Source organism: Saimiri boliviensis, chromosome X (genome assembly GCF_048565385.1).
Source record: "Saimiri boliviensis isolate mSaiBol1 chromosome X, mSaiBol1.pri, whole genome shotgun sequence".
Taxonomy (NCBI): domain Eukaryota; kingdom Metazoa; phylum Chordata; class Mammalia; order Primates; family Cebidae; genus Saimiri; species Saimiri boliviensis.
Genome location: NC_133470.1, coordinates 116,257,622 through 116,269,218, shown reverse-complemented (window position 1 = coordinate 116,269,218; position 11,597 = coordinate 116,257,622). Strand labels below are relative to the sequence as shown.

The 11,597-nt window shown below is 42.6% G+C and overlaps 1 pseudogene; it reads right to left on the bottom strand.

Annotated features, from left to right (window-relative positions):
- Nucleotides 1–964: 964 nt before the first annotated feature.
- Nucleotides 965–11,534, bottom strand: LOC141582882 (60S ribosome subunit biogenesis protein NIP7 homolog pseudogene; annotated as a pseudogene).
- Between the last annotated feature and the right edge of the window lie 63 nt (nucleotides 11,535–11,597).

Sequence of the window (11,597 nt, the reverse complement as noted above, 5' to 3'; positions counted from 1 at the left end):
TCAAGCGATCCTCCCACCTGAGTCTCCCAAAGTGCTGTGATTATACGTGTGAGCCACTGTGCCTGGCTTAGAATTATATCTGAATTCTGTTTAAAACTTTACATCTATATTCAGTATTTTTATATACAAATTTGGTTGATTGGTCCACATATTTCCTTTGGTATCAGTTACCCTATTTTTTTTTTTTTTTTTTTTTTGAGATGTAGTCTGGCTCTGTCACCCAGGCTGGACTGCAGTAGGGTGATCTCGGCTCAATGCAACCTCTGCCTCCTGGGCTCAAGCAATTCTTCTGCCTCAGCCTCCCGAGTAGCTGGGACTACAGGCAAGTGCCTCCAAGCCCAGCTAATTTTTATATTTTCAGTAGAGATGGGGTTTCACCATATTGGCCAGGCTGGTCTTGACCTCCTGACCTCATGATCCACCTGCCTCAGTCTCCCAAAGTGCTGGGATTACAAAAATGAGCCACTATGCCCAGCCATAATAGGAACCCACTTTTTTTTTTTTTTTTTGAGACGGAGTTTTGCCCTGTCGCCCAGGCTGGAGTGCAGTGGCATGATCCTGGCTCACTGTAACCTCCACCTCCCGGGTCTGAGCGGTTCTCCTGCCTCAGCCTCCTGAGTAGCTGGGATTACAGCTGCGTGCCACCACGCCTGGCTAATTTTTGTATTTTTAGTAGAGACGGGGTTTCACCATGTTGGCCAGGCTGGTCTCAAACTCCTGACCTCAAGTGATCCACCCACTTCGGCCTCCCAAAGTGCTGGGATTATAGGCACAAGCCACTGTGCCTGGCCCAGTTATCCTATTTTGATATAAAGAATTGGGGAGCCGGGCTCAGTGGCTCATGCCTGTAATCCCAGCACTTTGGGAGGCCAAGGTGGGTGGATCACTTGAGGTCAGGAGTTTGAGACCAGTCTGGCCAAAATGGTGAAACCCCATCTCTACTAAAAATGCAAAAATTCGCTGGGTGTGGTGCCACACATCTGTAATTTCAGCTACTCAGGAGGCTGAGACATGAGAATTAAGCTTGAGTCTGGGAGGCAGAGGTTGCAGTGAGCTGAGATCACACCACCACACTCCAGACTGGGAGACAGTGTCAAAAAAAAAAAAAAAGAAGAAGAAGAAGAAGAGAGACATAGAGAGAGCAGCGCTGATTCCATCTGGTTGTTTTCTAAAGGAAAAATTAATGGTATCTGTCTTAAAATGAAAATGACTGTTTTGGGAAAGTCTAAGTTTACCATCCCTGGAGACTTTAAAGCAAAGGCTGAACGAATATGTGTCTAGGAGGTTACACAGGAAATTCCTACACAGAAGGTTAGAGGGTATGACATTTAAGGTCTTTCAACTTTTCTAAACTTGAGTGATGAAGATCCTGTGACTCTGAGTTTCTATAAATCCTATTACTGCACTGTGCACAGTGGCTCATGTCTGTGAGTTCAAGAAGAGGGGAATGGGTCTGAGAGCAAACAGACAAATGACCAGCCTGTATTTTAAGGAGGAGGAAATAATCATCTGCCAAATACCACAGACAAGATGAGGACTCGGAAATGACCACAGCATTTAGCAATGGGGAGGCCATTGGTGACTTTCACAAGCAGTTTGAATGGAGTGGCATAAGCAAAAGCCTAGCAGGACTGAGTTCAAGACAGAATGAGAGAAGAGAAATTGGAGGCAGTGAATATAGGTGTGTTTTGTTTTGTTTTGTTTTGTTTTTGGAGTTTTGCTATGAAAGATTAGAGAAATGGGGTGGCATTTGGAGGGAAAGTAAGATTAACAGTATTTTAAAGATGGAAGAAATAACAGCATATTTGAATGCTGATAAGGAAAAATCCAAGATAGAAGTAAAAACTGATAATGCAGGAGAGAGAAAATAACTGAAGCAATATACTTGAGTAGGCAGGAGGGAATGGGATCTGGTGCAGAAGCACAATAATCAGAGTTTTTGTTTGTTTGTTTTTTGAGATGGAGTCTCACTCTGTCACCCAGGCTGGAGTGAAATGGCACAATCTCAGCTCACCGCAACCTCCTCCTCCCACGTACAAGTGATTCTCCTTCCTCACCCTCCCGAGTAGCTGGGACTACAGGTGTGCACCACCATGCCCGGCTAATTTTTATATTTTTAGTAGAGATGGGGTTTCACCGTGTTAGCCAGGCTGGTCTCAAACTCCTGACTCCAGGTGATTCGCCTGCCTTGGCCTCCCAAAGTGCTGGGATTACAGGTGTGAGCCACCGCGCCCGACTTCATTCCCCTCTTCCGCGCTGCTGTGTGCAGTGGACAACTACATTTCCCAGGCTCCTTTCCCTCCTGACTTCCTGATAGGTTTCACCTATGGATGGGAATCTTTGGCAGAAGATTGGAGAGCAAGAGGAGAGAAGCCAGGGTGTTTCCTCCCTTTCTGTTTTAAGTGTCATCTCCAGCACGGATTGTATGTCCTCTGTGGTTCCCACTGGATAGTCACTCCCTCCATGAACCAAGCTCCTGGTGGGTTGGCGTTCCCGCTTCTGCTGGGTGGTCCTTGATCCCAGACTTGGGTGATACCACCTTCTGCTTTTGTCCCTCTACCCCTAGAGGTGAAGCAGCTTCCTGCTGTTGCTAAATCTCTGGATCAATTCATCATCCCTTCCTGGAATTCTAAGGTCTTCTATCACTTCTATCACCTGAGTATCAGTTCCTCATGTTAAATTGTTTACAATTCTGAATGTTTTCTGTTGTTTTTTTTTTTTGGTTTTTTTTTTTTTTTTAAGTAGGCTAATGTATTCTTAAAGAATTCATCTTTGGAATTCAAGCAGTATATTCATTAAAAAATAGTTTAGTTTTGCAATACAGGTAGTCTTTAAATTTTTTGTCTATAAAATGTTATTAAAGAAATATTCTAATGATCTTAAAATAACCTTGGGAGGCCCGGGGAAGGTCAAAGAGACTGAATTTTTATGTCACAGTCTCCGATTAGTGCTTTTAGTATAATCCAGTCAAGTAAGTAAAGGTTCGTAGAAAAAATTGTTTTATAAAATCATAGTGATGAAAAAAAATTCCAGCCTAGGATTATCCCATCCAAGAAAAAGACTGAGAAAACAGCTTGTAAAAAAGAAGATAATATAATCAAATTATACTCATAAAACTCTACATTTAAAAACAGGAATACATAATATAAAAATAATTCTTACCATTTATTCCACAACTATCATTTCCCAGGCACTGCACTAGATGCTTTACAATCATGATTTTTTATTTATTTATTTATTTTTTTAAGATGGAGTCTCGCTTTGTCGCCCAGGCTGGAGTGTGATGGCACGGATCTCAGCTCATTGCAACCTCTGCCTCCCGGGTTCAAGCCATTCTCCTGCCTCAGCCTCCCAAGTAATTAGGACTATAGGTGTGTGCCACTAAACCTGCCCAATATTTTTGTATTTTTAGTAGAGGCGGAGTTTCACTATGTTGGCCAGCCTGGCCTCAAACTCATGACCTCAAGGGATCTGCCCACCTTGGCCTCCCAAAGTGCTGGGATCACAGGCATGAGCCACCGTGCGCAGCCTACAATCATGATTTCTAATTCTCAGATGGCCAAAGCTGTTTTTTAAGTTTTGTGTCTTATTTATTTATTCATTTATTTTGAGACAGAGTTTTGCTCTTTTTGCCCAGTCTCGAGTGCAATGGTGCAATCTTGGCTTACTGCAACCTCTGCCTCTTGGATTCAAGTGATTCTCCCTCCCAAGTAGCTGGGATTACAGGCATGTGCCACTATGCCCAGCTAATTTTGTATTTTTAGTACAGACGGGGTTTCTCCACGTTGGTCAGGCTGGTCTCGAATTCCTTCAGGTGATCTGTTCACCTCAGCCTCCCAAAGTGCTGGGATTACAGGTGTGAGCCACCACACCCAGCAAGTTTTATGTCTTTTTAAACAGAAGAAAATGAACCTTATTAAAGCCGAATGACTCATTCAAGGCCATATAGCTGGTAGTTAGCAGACTGTTTTTTGTTTTTTGGTTTTTTTTTTTTTTGAGACAGAGTCTTGCTCGGTCACTCAGGCTGGAGTACAATGGCACGATCTCGGCTCACTGCAACCTCCGCCTCCTGGGTTCAAGCGATTCTCCTGCCTCAGCCTCCTGAGTAGCTGGGACTACAGGCACATGTCACCACATCCAGTTAATTTTTGTATTTTTAGTAGAGACAGGGTTCCATTGTATTAGCCAGGATGATCTCGAACTCCTGACCTCATGATCTGCCCACCTCAGCCTCCCAAAGTGCTGGGATTACAGGAGTGAGCCACCATGCCTGGCCGGAACTGGGGTTTGAACCCATTTTTCTTCCGTACCACACAGCACTTACTGTACAGAAAAATAGCTGAATAAATTGCTCTTATTTTAGCCAGATTTCATTTGTAAAACTACACGTGGCTACTATTCTGATAGCAATGTCTATCTTTCATATTAATGAAAAAGAAAATCCGTGTGTTCTTATGAGTTTAGAAAACAAAGTGTTATCACAGATAACAATTCTTGCTCCTAGTTCCAATGATTTTGAACCTATTTCTTAGAACAAGAAGCCCTCTGATTCAAATATGAAAGAATATTCTAGTTTGTCACAAACAGAAAGATCTGAAACCCCATTTTTAAGCTAATCTCTGTATATAATAAGAATCCAGCCTGCACTTGTTAGTGACAGAGAGTACAGTAAACTAAGAAGTCCCTGGAGAGGTCAGAGTGTTGACAAAATGCAACATGAAGGTAGAATCTACACAAACACAGGAAACAAAGCTCGGCCCTTCCACATAGCCGCCTGTCCTTGCAACGACTTTAAGTCAGTGTCTCTTCATGCCACACGTACATCCCAATGTCTGCTTGATGAAATTCCACAACTGCCATGGGGTCACTTTTCTGCAGTCTTGTGTAGATTTTGCTGCCACCCCAAAACCCAAAGGGATGGCTGCCCTGGAGTACACCACCACTCCCCGGTACTGAGAAGTATTTTCGGTGATTCAACCCAGACCAGATTTCAACACATGGTTCCCATACAGGAAGGACTGCTCTGTACCTGGCTTTATCCATACTTTATACTTGGCATAAGGTGCAAGTTAATCCAGGCCTGTGATGTGTAACCGAAACGTGTGGGTCTTAGTGAATTTTCCAAAGCAGGTCCTCAGTGACACGGGCCTATCCCCGGAGACACTGGTGGCCAGCTTCACCATCTTCTCACTCACATAATACACTGGTCATTGTGCAGTGAGAACACAGTAGGTGCCATCGGGCTGGTCCACCAGCAGCTGAAGATTCTCCCTGATGAATTTTGCAATCTTCTCAAACATGGCACGGGTCTCCCATTCAGCCAAAGGCCCCATTTCCCACTGGGTTGGAACACTGGATCCTCATGCCTCAGTAACTGGAAACGGAAGTCCTGTTTTGTTTTCTTAACTGGACCTTGAGTCATGTAAAACACTCGCCTCTTCGCTCTCAGTTTTACTCTGTCTTCATCCAGTCTTAGTAGCCACTCCTCTCTTGACCATTAAATGATGCCTCAGGACTCAATCCTTGGATTTCTTCCTTTGGCTATCTGTACTTACATCTTTGGCAATTTTATTCTGTCTCATGGCTTTAAGTAACATCTATATACTGACAACTCTCAAATTTATATTTCTAGCTAAACCTTCCCAGTTGAGCTGACTACATATCCCACTGCCTACCTGACAGCTCCACTTGGATAATCAATAGGCATTTCAAACATAACATGTTCAAAATGGTGCTTGGCTTTCTCTTGAAAGCTGTTCTTCCCCATCTTAGTAAATGGCACTTCAATTTGCCCAGTTATTCTAGCCACAATTGAGGAGTTATCCTTGATTCCCCTCTTCCCTTCACTTCCCACACCAAAACGATCAGCTAGTCCTGATAACAAAACCTCCAAAACACATCTCAAACCCATTCATTTTCTCCAGTTCTTCTTTTACTACCCTGTTCCAACCAGTCTCACCTCTCACCTGGACTACTGCCATGGTCTCCTAATTGGTCTCTCTGCTTCACTTCTCGTCCCCCAACAAGCCACTCTCCATGTATCAACTAGACTGACTTTAATTTTCTTTTTTTGACACAGAGCCTTGCTCTGTTGCCCAGGCTGGAGTGCAGTGGCACAATCTCGGCTCACCGCAGCCTCTGCCTCCCCAGTTCAAGCAATTCTCATGCCTCAGCCTTGGAGGAGCTGGACTGCAGGTGTGTGCCACCACAGCCAGCCAATTTTTGTATTTTTAGTAGAGGTGGTGTGTCACCATGTTGCCTAGGCTGGTCTTGAACTCCTGACCTCAAGTGATTGTTCTGCCTCAGCTTCCCAAAGTGCTGGGATTACAGGCGTGGGCCACCACACCCAGCCTAGAATGACTTTAAAACATAAAGGCATGGTGGCATACATCTGTAATCCAGCACTTTGAGAGGCCATGGTGGGAGGATCACTTGAGCCCAGGAGTTCGAGACCAGCCAGGGCAACATACTGGGGAGAAAGAAAAGAAAAGAAAAGGGGAAAGGGAAAGGAAGGAAAAGAAAATAAATTCTTTCTACAAAAAATAGAAAAAATTAGCCAGGTGTGGAGACACACACCTGTAGTCACAGCTACTACTTGGGAGGCTGAGGTAGGAGGACTGCTTGAGCCCAGGAAGTTGGAGCTGCAGTGAACCATCATAGTGCCACTGCACTCCAGCCTGGGCAACAGAGACCCTATCTCAAAAAAAAAAAACAACCAACCATACCTTATATCACGTTACTGCTCTGCTTAACAGTTCAATCAGTAACTTCTCACTGTATTTTTAAGATCCAAAATACTTACTCATGCCTGCAAGGACCTACATGACCTGGTTTCTGTTTACTCCTCTGACCTCACCTCCTTCCGCCTGCTTGCTCTCTTACTCCCTACAACCTTGTCACACTGGCCTTCTTTCTGTTCCTCCAACACGTAAACTTATTCCCTCTGTAGGGCCTTTGTCCTTTCTAATGCCATCATCGCCTGGAATGCTTTCCCCTGATCCTTATATGGCTGGCTCATTCAGATCCTTCAGGTCTTATATGGCTCAAGTGTCCCCTCCTCAGAGCCCATCCCTGATTACTCATCACTCTCTATCATATCACACTATTTTCACTGATAATTTTCTTGTTCACTTGCTCATCTGTCAACCCTGCCCTCAGAACGTGAGCTGCTTTGTTTGCTACTATGCCCCCAGCTCCTAGTGCAATATCTGGCATATAATAGATCAATGTATACTAGTTAAATGACTAAAAGGTAGTAGATTTGCCTTAAGTAGGAAGAGGGTTTCCTTTTCCTCTGAGATTTGAAAGAGAAAAAGATGGAGGCAGACGCAACCAAGTATGCCCTTAAGTTGTTGGTGCTTTGGAGATACCTCTCTAATCATCTGCCAAGAGAGAGCTCTCAAGGAGAGGCTGGAAGAAAGCAGCTGTACACTGTTTCTTAGGGAAACAGGAAAGTTGTTGACCCAAAACATACAGAAGGATTGACTAGCTGTGGTGAGAACCCACCTGACATTGGAACCATAAATTCACGGTGCCAAATATCCACTCACTGACAAGACATGAACACTCAACTATTTGGGTAAGACATCAAACAAAGTATATTGTAGGGCTGATTCTAAATTGAGAGTTTGTAGGACAGATGTTACAGTTTTAAAAGAAGGTAAGGTTTACAATAGCACTCAAAAAATGAAGTACTTAGGTATAAATTTAAACAAAATATCTGCAGGATCTATACACAAAAAACAGTAAAACACTGATGAAAAAATCAAAGATCTGAATAAATGGAAAGATACATTTTGCTTATGGGTTGGAAGATACTGGTTTTTTAGGGTTTGTTTGTCTGCTCATTTATTTTCTGAGATGGAGTTTCACTTGTTGCCAGGCTGTAGTGCAATGGTGCGATCTCAGCTCACCTCACTGCACCTCACAGCAACCTCCCCTTCCCGAGTTCAAGCGATCCTCCTGCTTCAGCCTCTTGAGTAGCTGGGATTACAGGAATGCGTCACCACACCTGGTTAATTTTGTATTTTTAGTAGAGATGGAGTTTCTCCATGTTGGTCAGGCTGGTCTCAAACTCCCGACCTCAGGTGACTTGTCTGCCTCATCCTTCCAAAGTGCTAGGATTACAGGTATGAGCCACCACGCCTGGCCAATATAATATTGTTAAGATGTCGATTCTCCCTGATGTGATTTTTAGATTTTATACGATCCCAATCAAAATCCCAGAAAGAATACTGAAGATACCAACAAGCCAATTCTAAAATTTACACTGGAGGCCCGGGAGCAGTGGCTCATGCCTGTAATCCCAGCACTTTGGGAGGCCGAGGTGGTGGATCACTTGAGGTCAAGAGTTCGAGACCAGCCTGGCCAACATGGTAAAACCCAGTCTCTACTAAAAATACAAAAATTAGTCAGGAGTGGTGGCACACACCTGTAGTCCCACCTACTCGGGAGGCTGAGGCAGGAGAATCGCTTGAACCTGGGAGGCAGAGGTTGCAGTGAGCCGAGATCACACCACTGCACTTCAGCCTGGGTGACAGAGCAAGACTCTGTCTCAAAAAATAATAATAAAATACATAATTAACAAAAAAGTCAAATAATCCAAATTTAAAATGGTCAAAAGAACTTGCAAAGACGTTTCTCTGAAGATGATATACAAATGGCCAGCAAGTATGAAAAGATGATCAACATCACTAATCATTAGAGAAATGCAAAAAACAAAAAATCTACAATGAGACATTACCTCACATCCATTAGGATGGTTACTATTAAAAAAAAAAAAAAAGTGTTGGTGAGGATGTGCAGAAATCAGAACCTTTGTGTATTGTTGATAAGACTGTAAAATGAGGCGGGGCATGGTAGTTCATGCCTGTAATCCCAGCACTTTGGGAGGCTGAGGTGGGTAGGTCACTTGAAGTCAGGAGTTTGAGACCAGCCTGGCCAACATGGTGAAACTCCGTCTCTACTAAGAATACAAAAATTAGCTGGGCCTGGTGGCACACACCAGTAATCCCAGCTACTTGGGAGGCTGAGGTGAGAGAATTGCTTGAGCCTAGGAGGTGGAGGTTACAGGGAGCTGAGACTGCACCACTGCACTCCAGCCTGGGTGACAGAGTGAGACTCTGTCTCAAAAACAAACAAAAGAAAAAGATTGCAAAATGGTACAAGTGCTGTGGAAAACAGTATGTATGGGAGCCCCTCAAAAAATTAAAAATAGAACTACCAGCAATTTCATTTCTGGGTATGTATCAGAATTGAAAGCAGGGTCTCAGAGATATTTGCACACTCATGTTCATAGTGCCACTATTCCACAGTATCAAGAGGTAGAAGCAACCCAAATGTCCACTGACGGATGAATGGATAAACAAAATGTATATATATACAAGCACATATTACTCAGCCTTAGAAAGGAAGGCATTCGGCCGGGCGCGGTGGCTCACGCCTGTAATCCCAGCACTTTGGGAGGCGGAGGTGGGTGGATCACGAGGTCAAGAAATTGAGACCATCCTGGTCAACATGGTGAAACCCCGTCTCTACTAAAAGTATGAAAAATTAGCTGGGCATGGTGGCGCGTGCCTGTAATCCCAGCTACTCAGGAGGCTGAGGCAGGAGAATTGCCTGAACCCAGGAGGCGGAGGTTGCGGTGAGCCGAGATCACGCCATTGCACTCCAGCCTGGGTAACAAGAGCGGAACTCCGACTCAAAAAAAAGAAAAAGAAAAAGAAAAAGAAAGGAAGGCATCCTTGTCACATACAACATGATTTAACATTGAGGACATTATGCTAAATGAAATAAGCCAGTCACAAAAAGATAAATGCTATATGATTCCACTTACATGAGATATCTAAAGTAGTCGAACTCATAAAAACACAAAGTAGAATGGTGGTTACCAGAGGTTGTGGGGAGAGAGAAAAGGACAGTTGTTACTTAATGGATATAGAGCTTCAGATTTATGACATGAAAAAGTTCTAGAAATCTGTATCACAACAATGCAAATATACTTAACACTGTTGAAGTGCACAATTAAAAATGGTTAAGATGGTACACTTTAAGTGTTTTTTTAACCACAGTTAAAAAAGAAAAAGAAAAACAAGATGTTCAACACCATCTGTCATTAGGGAAATGCAAATTAAAATGACGAGACACCATGAAGAAACTTACAAATCAGAGACCAAGGAGACATGGGCAGAGTGACAAGGAACTGAAAATGGCCCAGGCAAGCTAGTTTTCTAAAAAGCTTTTCAATTTATCTTAAACAATAAAGTGACATTTCCAAATGTCACTATTAGAGTGAGAACATTTTGCAACATTTTAATGTTTTGTCATGGCTTATTTGCAAAAACAAAACCAAAAATAGAGTAAGACTCTCCAAAATGTCAACATGGCTCTTCATACTAACATTAAAATGCTGTATTTGCTGTTAAAATACAAGTTAATAAAGAAAATAAGAGAAACTAAATACTAACATTCATGTTATTTTAATAACTATTTCAACATGAAAGAATAAAACAGAATGAAGAGCATATGCTTGCTTGGTGCTAATGACGCTTTACAGCCCTATAGATGAAGCAACATGCATAATTTCAACCAGATGTTGAAATGGTTTAGGATAAGTATCTAAAGACAAGTATTTCAGAAAATATGTAGACAGGTAACCACATGTTTGCTACAGGGCGTCCTCTATGCAAGTGTCTTGACTTTGCACTTTTCTTGATTTTTCAAAATGAAATTATAATCTGTTCTGAATAATGTGTATTTTTTAAATTCATAGAGGCAGTTCAGCGTAGTTAAGAGCTCAGGTTTTAGACTCAGATTTTTGGCTTTATCACTTATTGGCTATGAGATCTTGAGAAACTTAAACTCTCTGAGCCTCAGAGTACTCATTTCTAAAACAAGGATGGTCACAGTTAATCCTGTCTCATAGGATACTGTGTTGTTTAGATTAATACCTGAAAAGTGCTTTCCATGGTTTCCAACACATAGTAAGTACTCAATAAAAGGCAGCTAGTATTATTGTTGCTATTCTTACTACTATTTTTCATTATTACTGTTAATCAAATAATCCTCCTTCAAATCTAAAAACAAAATAAAACAGGTTTAGAGGAAGTAAGCGCATGAGACTAGCAAGGATAGGCTGTGGTCAGAGAGCAGAGTACTGGATTTCAGAGGCGGTGTGGATGACATCCAGGCTGTGGTATGGGAGTTTGTGGCTAAAGTGCAGGAAAGGTAAAGGTCACTGTCTGGAGTTGAGGTTAAGGAACTGTAAGGAGGTTATGGTTTGTCATCCACATGATAGTTCTCAGAATACAGGAAATGAGGTGGAGAGGAAGAACTGTTTGCAAAGACTTCATTGGATATAGGAAAATAAACAGGCAGATGGTAACACAGCCCTATCCTGGGCCTTCCCGGGACCCCCACCCCTCTTTTTCCCAGTACTTGCTAGCTCATATCTAACCTACTTTGCCTTGCAATTCAGGAGATCAGAAAAAAAGAAAAAAAAAAAAAAAAAAAACCTGTCCTACTACCCTACTATCATCTCCCAGTAGCTAGCACCTCACAAACCTGCCTTGGGCACCTACTAAGTGCAACTTAATGTA